The sequence below is a fragment of the Pygocentrus nattereri genome, chromosome 11, assembly GCF_015220715.1.
Source record: "Pygocentrus nattereri isolate fPygNat1 chromosome 11, fPygNat1.pri, whole genome shotgun sequence".
Lineage (NCBI taxonomy): Eukaryota > Metazoa > Chordata > Actinopteri > Characiformes > Serrasalmidae > Pygocentrus > Pygocentrus nattereri.
This window is the reverse complement of record NC_051221.1, coordinates 8,494,675-8,505,044: the sequence shown is the minus strand read 5'-3', so window position 1 is coordinate 8,505,044 and position 10,370 is coordinate 8,494,675. Positions and strand designations below refer to the sequence as shown.

General features: G+C 42.3%; 1 protein-coding gene across 4 annotated transcripts in view; it reads left to right on the top strand.

Annotated features, from left to right (window-relative positions):
• The first annotated feature begins 8,156 nt into the window (after nucleotides 1-8,156).
• The window catches only part of anxa6 (annexin A6), a 70,447-nt gene continuing 68,233 nt past the window's right edge, over nucleotides 8,157-10,370 (top strand). For all 4 annotated transcript variants that reach the window (XM_017687407.2, XM_017687406.2, XM_037543027.1 and 1 more), the window contains exon 1: nucleotides 8,157-8,285. The gene's annotated coding sequence lies outside the window, so the exon portion shown is untranslated. The remainder of the gene's footprint in view (nucleotides 8,286-10,370) is intronic.

Here is a 10,370-nt window from a genome sequence, read left to right as displayed (position 1 = left end):
AGGCTCAATACAAGAGGCACTGGAGTTAAGGAGTTTTTGAGTATTAGTTCCTCTCAGTGGTTATTTCTTATACACTTTAGGAGTTTTTAAAGTTTTTGTTCCACTCTGGTTCTTCTTAATGCTCTTAAGGATTTTTCTTGGTTTTCTTGGTTTCTTGGTTCCTCTCACTGTTTCCCTTGTGCTTAATGTTTTTTTTCTTTTTTTTGAGTATCTGTGTTCCTTATCTTTTAGTGAGAGACTTTTTCCTTTTGAATCTTGATTCATGTCAGTGTTTCTTCCTCATGCCCTTAGAGAGTTTTTCCTTTTGTTCTTGGTTCCTTTGAGTGCTCCTCGTGCTGTTAAAGAATTCTTCATTTTGAGTCTTGGTTCCTCTCAGTGATTCTTCTCAATGCTCTTAACATTTTTTAACCCTGGTTCCTTTCAGTGGTATTCTTCATGTTGATCCTTCTCAGTGGTTCTTCTTTGTGCTCTTAAGAAGGTTTTTGAGTCTTGGTTCCTCTCAGTGGTTCTTCTTTATGCTCTTAAGAAGGTATTTGAGTCTTGGTTCCTCTAAGTGGTTCTTCTTTAAGCTCTTAAGAAGTTTTTTTGAGTCTCGGTTCCTCTCAGTGGTTCTTCTTTATGCTCTTAAGGAGTTTTTGAGTCTCGGTTCCTCTCAGTGGTTCTTCTTCATACTCTTAGAGAGTTCTTCATTTTAAGTCTTGGTTGCTCTCAGTGGTTCTTTCCCATGGTCTTGTGGAGATTTTTTGATCTTGGTTTCCCTCAGTGGTTCCACTTCATGCTCTTGGTTAGTTTTTTCTGAAACTGTCTCATAAGATCATTTCAATGCTTAATCAGAAATTCTGGACGAGCTTGAGTTTGTTGTAAAGCCTGCTATATGAATAAAACTGAATTGAACTCAATATTTTTGTCCTTCTGAAAAAATGATGGTTTGAATTTACATGATAAAAGTATGTAAAGTGGTTCCACACAAATAATTTGATCTAGATCTTTTCTGAATTCTCCAGGTAACATTTAGTCTCTATACTATTGCAAATGAAAGGGTTCTTTGCAGTATAATAAAGAACCAGTTTAGTTCCCTAAAAACTATGTCTTCAAATATGATATGTGAACCTGAGGAACCTTTTAAAGATATAAAGAATCTTCACATAATGTACGGATTCTTTACCAATTTAAGGGTTCTTCCTTGAACCATAGAACATTATGTGGAAGTTCTTTTAAAAGGTTGTTCACATTTGTGCATTTCTTTCACAAGAATGGGTCTGTAAAGAACCATCCATTGGAAGGTAATTTGGGGAATTGAAATGGTTATTCTACTCTCTTTAAAAAGACGGTACTTCAAGGATTCACTAGTAGAAAATGATTGATGGGGAATGTGTTGTATATACAAAGTTCTATACACAGTGCTGTGAAAAGGTGGTGGCTAATTTGTCACATTTAAATGTTTCAGATCATCCAACTAATTTTAATATAGGATAAACACAACAAATTTGAACACATAAAATTCAGTTTTTAAAAGATCATTTCATTTATTTTTCAAATCTTATTCAAGATTTATTCAAAACCTATATTACTCCTATGAAAATGTAATTGCCTCCTTTAGACTAATAACTGGTTGTGCCACAGTCTTCTTCTTCTTCTTCTTCTTCTTCTCCTTCTTCTTCTTCTTCTTCTTCTTCTTCTTTCGGCTGCTCCCTTTAGGGGTCTCCACAGCGGATCATCTGCCTCCATCTTGCCCTATCCACTGCCTCCTCTACTTTCACACCAACCATCTCCATGTCCACCTTAACTACATCCATAAACCTTCTCTGAGGTCTACCTCTTCTCCTTCTACCCGGCAGCTCCATCTCCAACATTCTTTGCCCAATATATCCACTATTCCTCCTCAACACATGTCCACACCATCTCAACCTGGCCTCTCTGGCTTTATCTCCAAACTGCTCCACCTTCACTGTCCCTCTGATCTGCTCATTTCTAATCTTGTCCAGCCTTGTCACTCCCAACGAAAATCTCAGCATCTTCATCTCTGCCACCTCCAGCTCAGCCTCCTGTCTTTTAGAAAGAGCCACAGTCTCCAAACCATACATCATAGCAGGACGCACTGCTGTCTTGTAAACCTTCCCTTTCACTCTTGCTGCTATCCTTCTGTCACACATCAGCCCTGACACCCGTCTCCACCCACTCCATCCTGCCTGCACCCTCTTCCTCACCTCTTTTCTACACTGTCCATTGCTCTGGATGGTTGACCCAAGATATTTGAAGTCATCAACCTTTACATCCTCTACTCCTTGCATCTTCACCTTTCCACCTGCCTCCCTCTCATTCACACACATGTATTCCATTTCTACTGACCTTCATTCCTCTCCTCTCCAGTGCAAACCTCCACCTCTCCAGATTTTCTTCCACCTGCTCTCTACTCTCACCACAGATTACAATGTCATCTGCAAACATCATGGTCCATGGAACCTCCTGCCTGACCTCATCTGTCAACCTGTCCATCACCATTGCAAACAAGAAGGGGCTCAAACCTGATCCCTGATGTAGCCCCACCTTCACCTTGAAACCATTTGTCACTCCCACTGCACACCTCACCCCTGTCTCACTATCCTCATACATGTCCTGCACCACCCTAACATACTTTTCAGCTACACCTGACTTCCTCATACAGTACCACAGTTCCTCTCTGGGCACCCTATCATATGCCTTCTCTAGATCCACAAAGACACAATGCAGCTTCTTCTGACCTTCTCTGTACTTCTCTACCAACACTCTCAATGTAAAAATTGCATCTGTGGTGCTCTTTCTGGGCATGAAACCAAACTGCTGCTCACTGATCTGAACCTCTCGCCTTAGCCTTGCTTCAACAACTCTTTCCCATACCTTCATGGTGTGGCTCATCAACTTTATACCTCTGTAGTTACTGCAGCTCTGCACATCACCCTTGTTCTTAAAAATGGGGACCAGTACACTGCTTCTCCACTCATCAGGCATCCTCTCCCTCTCCAGGATTTTGTTAAACAACCTGGTTAAAAAGTCCACTGCCTTCTCTCCTAAACATCTCCATACCTCCACAGGTATGTCATCTGGACCAACTGCCTTTCCATTCTTCATCCTTTTTAAAGCTGCCCTCACTTCCACCTTACTAATTCTCTGCACTTCCTGATCCACTATCTCTCCCCCCGTTGTCCTCCTCTCTCTCTCGTTTTCCTCATTCATTAGTTCTTCAAAGTACTCCTTCCATCTACTCAACACTGTTTACTCACTAGTACATTTCCCTCTCTATCCTTCTAACCTTCTATCCTTCAGCCTAACCTGCTGTACATCCTTTCCAGCTTTATCTCTCTGTTTAGCTAAACAGTACAAGTCCTTTACTCCTTCTTTACTGTCCAGCCTCTCATACAGCTCATCATAGGCCTGAGCCGTTGCCTTTGCCACCATTCTTCTCACTATGCGACCAGCCTTACAGAACTCCTGCCTACTTCCTTCATCTCTCTGGTTATCCCACGTTTTCTTAGCTGCCTTCTTCTTCTGAATACACTCCTGGACTTCCTCATTCCACCACCAACTTTCCTTGTCTTCTTTCCTCTGACCAGACAAAACACCCAACACATTTTTGCCAGTTTCTCTCACCACCTTAGCTGTAGTTTCCCAGTCCTCAGGTAGCTCCTCACTGCCCCCAAGGCCCTGTTGCAATTTTTCCCTGAACTGCCTGCAACCATCCTCCTCCTTCAGCTTCCACCATCTAATCTTTGGCTCTGTCTTCACTCTCTTCCTCTTCTTTGTTTCTAATCTCATTCTACAGACAACCACACTATGCTGCCTTGCTACACTTTCCCCTGGCCCCACTTTACAATCTCCAATCTCCTTGTATGTCACCTTGTGTTCTTCCCTCTTCTGAAAATACGTGTTAACCACAGCCATGATCCTGTCTGACACTCTCTTTACATCCAGAACACTCCATACTCCATTTCTCTTCCTCTCTACACCATGATAGAACAGTTTGAATCCACTTCCAATGTTCCTGGCCTTGCTTCCTTTCCATCTGGTCTGCTGGACATACAGAATATCTACCTTCCTTCTCTCCATCATGTCTGCAAGCTCTCTGCCTTTACCAGTCATTGTCCCTATGTTCAGAGTCCCTACTCTAACCTCCACACTCCTGCCTTTCTTCTCTCTTGCTGCCTTCTAACCCGCCTTCCTCCTCTCCTCTTTGATGGTCTTCGACCTACAGTAGTCCAATTTCCATCGTCACCCTGCTGGTCAACAGCACCGGAGGCGGTCGTTGTTAACCCGGGCCTCGACCGATCCGGTATGGCAATCATATTTGTGATCCGCATGATAGTTTTGGCACAAGTTTTACGCCGGATGCCCTTCCTGACACAACCCTCACCATTTATCCGGGCTTTGGACCGGCACCAGAAGTATACAAAGTACACCCCTAATGGCTGGTTTGGTTGTGCCACAGTAACAACAACAATTAATCATTTGCAATGACTTGCAATGAGTCTTTCACATCGCTGTGGAGCAATCTTGGCCTGCTCTTCTGCACAATTGTTTTCACCCCTCTTGGCGGGATTTCAAGCATGAACTGCCCGTTTCAGGTCTCACCACAGCACTTCAATGGGATTCAATTCAGGACTTTGACTTGGCCACTCCAGAACCTTCATTTATTTCTTTTGACCCATTCAGAGGTGGACTTGCTTGTGCTTCAGGTAATCATCCTGCTACATAGCCCAACTGCACTCAACCTTTAGATCACAAACTGATGGGCGGATATTCTCCTTCAGGATTTTCTGCCAGAGAACAGAATTCATGGTTCTATTATTCATCAATTATGACAAGTCATCCAGATGTCTTGGGGTTCATCTAGATGTTTTTTGGGCAATATGAGACAGGACTTACCTTCTTTTTCTTTTCGGTTAGCAGTGGTTTGCACCTTCCAGCTCCCCCGTGGATGCAGTTTTTGAAGAGTGTCTTTCTAAATGTAGAATCATACACATTGACCTTAACAGAGGCAAGTGAGCCCTGCAGTTCATTAGATGTTCGTCTGGTTTCTTTTGTGACCTCCTGGCTGAGGAGCGTCATCGATGTTAAATTTTGGTAGACCAGCTACTCGTGAGAAGGTTCACCACTGTTCTAAGTTTTCTCCATTTGGGGATAATAAGGTACCGGAACCTTAGCAGTGGCATTATAACCCTTTCCAGACTGGTAGATTTCAATGACTTTCTTTGTTCTATTTAAGTGGTGTTCAGATTCAGCAGGTCTGGCAGTGATCATGTCTGGGTCTGGCTGGTGAAAGTGAACCCAATATTCAGTTGAATTTGGTTAACTCGTTGATTTAGTAGCTAAGGGTGCAAAGCCTTTTTCACACAGGGCCAGGTAAGGCTGAGCAGCAGTTTGGTGATCTGAAACGTTCAAGTGACAAATGTGTACAAATAGAAGACACTGGGAGGGGGCAAATATTTTTTCACAGTACTGTAGAACCTTTTTGAAAATGATTCTGCTATTGTTTCAGGATGTCTACCTTACAGCTATAGAAGAACCAGTTTTGTTATTGTATGGAACCTTTTACATATAGAACCATAAATCAATCAGGCATAGCATTATGTCCACCTCCTTTTAATCACTGTGTCCACTCACTGTCCACTCTATTAGACACTTCTACCTTGTCAGTCCACCTTGTAGATGTAAAGTCAGAGACGACAGCTCATCTGCTGCTGCACAGTTTGTGTTGGTCATCCTCTAGTCTAGTGGTCAGAGGACGCTGCTGGCTGGATATTTTTGGTTGGTGGACTCTTCTCAGTCCAGCAGCGACACTGAGGTGTTTTAAAACACCAGCAGCACTGTTGTGTCTGATCCACTCAGACCAGCACAACACACACTAACACACCACCACCACGTCTGTGTTACTGCATTGCTTATAGTGACCCACCACCCAAATAGTACCTGCTCTGTGAGGGTCCATGGGGGTCCTGACCACTGAAGAACAGGGTAAAAGGGGGTAACAAAGTATCAGAGAAACAGATGGACTACAGTCTGTAACTGTAGAGCTACAAAGTGGAGCTGATAAAGTGGACAATAAGTGAACATACAAGCAGGTGGTCATGATGTTATGCCTGATCGGTGTATACAACATATTCTCTATCAATCTGAAGAACAATTTAAGCATGCAGATGGTTCTTTGAGTGCTCCTGGTTCCATACAGACTGAAGAACTTTGGAAAACTAATTTTAAAAGTGCATGTTAAAAGTCAGAAAGTGGATGAGTCACCTCCATTTTGGGATTATGACACTTGAGTGGTCCCACAGCCCACCTCCACTTTCTCTATCTCTCTTTCTGTTTCTCTTTCAGTCCCCCCACTCCCAAATCCCCCTCTTCTCCATGTTTGCACTACTCTGAATTCCTCGGCCTCTTACCGGAATGACCCCGTGCTGGGACAGAAATAGCTCTGTCAGGATCTCAGACTAGCTGGACAGGCTGAACCCCAGAGCTGCCACACACTCGCTCAGGCTGCCCTCGGCTCACTGATTCACACCAGCGTGTGTTTGTCTTTGCCATATTTACCTGCAGTTTCACTGCTACTTTCACTGCTTATGAACAGTTAATGAGGGAGACGTTTCTGCCTTAACATGGAAAAATCAGCCCAGCCTCAGCTGGATTTAGAGACCCCATTTCAGCTGGTTAATGTGCTTTCAGTTCAGCTTTGACTTCATCAGACCTCACACAGCAAAACCTGTCGAGAGTCGTGCCCGAGCGCCCAACACATCACCACACTCATTCATGGCTTTAACACCTTATAATGCAACACAGAAGCCTTCCACCCTGCATCACTGCAGCTTTCCCCAGCAGCCGTCTGAAGACATGGAGGCAAATTGGCTCCAAAGATTCTGATGATTTTGCTGTGTGTTGTTAGTCAAATGCTGGAGTTGTGTCAGAGAGTCAAAATAAATAGTAAATTTTTTTTTTTAAAGTTAGTAAATGTAGGTAAATGTATTTATTTCCAGATGTTTTTTAGATTTAACTTCTTTGTTTATGTTTGCTTATTTTATTTGTCTTTTATTCTTTCTTCTGCTGCTTTTTAACCATCAAATAAAAATAAAAGCCGTGCTGTAACGTTTACTCCACAGCAGGCAAACTGCGAGGACTCGGGAAAGCTTTGTTACCAAATTTGGGCAGACATCTCAGCTACTAGCAGACTTTTTCACATATAAAATAAAAGCAAATAAATAAGTAAATAAATAAATTGATATACAATTAACAAATAGACTTTATGAAGACTTTTTTTTCATCTGTATTTATGAATTGTCATACAAAAACATCCAAATTGGTAACTTTTTAAATATTATTATTATTATTATTGTGTTCTAACTTTAATAACCTTTAATTTACTTTATTACAATGAGATTCTATTCCATGTCATTTTGGACCATTGTTCATAAAATATTTACAATTTTAATACATAAGCCTTAAAATTTTTCTATTTTTCAAATTTATTTCTGTAGTTATTTACACATTTACAGGGACTTTTATTTATTTTTTGACGTGCTTATTTCTTTTTTCTTTCTTTTCTTTCTTTCTTTCTTATTTTCTTATTTTCTTTCTTTTCTTTTCTTTGCTTGTTTGTTTGTTTATTATGTATTTTTATTTCTGACAGGCTCCTTGTCTGTCACAAAACTGGTTGCTAATAATCAGGGCGCACGTGACTTTTGGTCACTGCGGGATATTTCGTAAGAACGTCATGTTTTTAACCTCTCGCTCTACCAGAAACTGTTACGTCACTGTAGGGAACCCGTTCATCCTATTTATTTTTACCCCACTCGTATTGGGCAATGATGCCCCGCCTCCTGCGCTGAGGCTGGCGAGCCGTTAAACGTAGACGCTGCTTCTTTTCTTTCCCACCCGCATTATGGAAACCCCGCCTCCCACGCTATGATTGGCTATTGGCTCAGGCAGCCTGCACTTTAAGAACGTTAAAGCTTCGTGACGTTACCAGCGTTCTAAACCTGTGCCTTTGTCCAGGTCGTTCTAAACGTTCTGGGAACGTTCTAAACGAGTTTTAGTGTTCTAGAACAGCCGGCGGCCCCTGAGTCTGAGCTACTAACCCATCGCGGAGCAGGGGCGGGGCCGAGCGGAATACGGGTGGGAAGAGAAAAAAATACTGGCTGCTGCATGTATGACGTCAGAGCCGCAGGAGCGAAGAACAGCTGCTTCTTCTTAGCTGAGTCTCTCACTCTGGCTGCTAGTGAGGACTGGAGCTTTTCTCCTCTGCAGGACAAAAACTACAGGAGGTGAGTTCCACTCTTTCAGCAGTGCTGATCTTTGCTTTAACCACCAGGTAACACTGGACAGGGGCTAATCTGTGCATTTTGTAGACAACCACACAGCATATAGCAGATACAGCATAGTGTGGCCCACTTATAGTGACCACTTAAGAATGAAAGAGAAAGTTTCTTTGCACCACAGGTGCAAAAAAACACATCTCACTGAGTCACTGTGTGCAACTTTGTGAGCCCATACTGTCCTTCTTCTGTTTGCTGAATCACTCTGTACAGTGAATTATATATTATATTCTATATAACCTTTAAAGACAGGGGCTGTGGCCTCTGGGTGTGGCTGTCTCTCTGTGCTGGACCTTGCATGTGTTACTATGCCATCTGAACGGCTATTTTTGGCTCCCACATTAGACTTCAAACAATGCAGCTGATTTCTACGTCTTAGTAACTGCTGCTATGAAGTACTGAGCCCCAAAGGGGACATGGTGATTATTTTTAATAAGGCGTGGCCACAAATTAATATATTGAGGCACCAAATAACTATTTTGAGGTCACAAGTTACTATTTTGAGGCCACAAATTAATATATTGAGGCCACAAATAACTATATCGAGGCCAGAATGTACTACTGATGCCACAAATTACTATTTTGAGGAAACAAATAACTATGCCGAGGCCATTAATTAGTATATGCAGGCCACAAGTTCATATATTGAGGCCACCATTTACTACATTGAGGCCACAATTTACTGTAGTTAGGCCTTGAATAACTAAATTGAGGCCAGAATTTACTATATTACATGGTAAGGAGCCCCTAAGGGGACGTGTTGATTATTTTTAATAAGGCGCGGCCACAAATTAATATATTGAGGCCACAAATAACTAACTTGAGGTCACAATTTACTATTTTTAGGCCAGAAATAGCTATATTGAGGCCATTAATTACTAATTAGGCCTTGAGTTACTATTGTGAGACAACAAATGAATATGTTGAGGCCACAAATAAAACTATATATAGGCCATGCATAACTGTGATAAGACCATGAATTACTATTTTGAGACCACAAACTAATATATTAGGGCCACAGATAACTATATAGAGCCCCATAATGAATATTTTGTGTCACACAATAAGAAACCTAACTCGTGGCCTCAATATAGTACTTTGTGGCCATGCCTTATTAAAGAATAATCACCTTGTTAGGGGGTCCGTAATGAAGAGCTAGAGACTACAAGTGTGTCTGCTGTGTTTATCACGGAGATGCTTTATGCAGGACAACGGGATTAAGGTAGGAAGGATTTAGGGACGAGTGACGAGAATCATGATTTAATTGTCATCGATCTGTAGTGGGTCATCGACCACCTTCTGATGATTAGCTAACAGTTTAGGACTTACGAGAAACTCAGCCTGTTTTGCACTGTAGTCCTTGTAGTTATTGAGTAATAGGAGGCTCTGGAATGAGTAAACCTGGGAAAGTTACTTGATCACTAATGTAATCAATAGCGACAGCGCTAGTTTAGTGAACAGTGGATTCGCACTGCTTTGTTTAAGGTGCTCTATCCTTGATTTTGCTGTGTCCTGTGTGACGTAGTGAAAGAGCACATTGTAGGGGCCTTGAGTTGAGCTGGCAGAAGCTTCCTGTGGAAAACGTGGCCTTGCTTTAAAGCACTCGGCCTGTAGCCAAGAGGCCTTTTCCTCTGCTGTGTCTGGCTGGATAGGGGGAGCTTCGCTGCCGACAGTCACTCTCTGCGAACATATGCCTGAAAACTAAAGCTGTTGTTGTAATGCAGTTCAACTGACCCTGGACTTGCAGTGTCCTCTGGGACGCCAGTGCAGTGAACTAAGGCCACCGTGTCAGCTTCGATTCTGTACACCGCATACATGAACTGTCTCAGTGGCGCCCACTCTTTCATTCCTTTGAGCTGAATCATAAACGGACCCTCAGTGGTGAAGCACAGGGGTGTCCGATAGCAGCTAGCAATCCTGCCTTTTTAACCCCTTAAATATCCCTGAGCTCCCATTCTTTACTCCTGGATAACTTGAGTTGGTATGCATTGTTTTCCGTGTAGTTACTAAATGATGCCATTTAGGATGTAATAA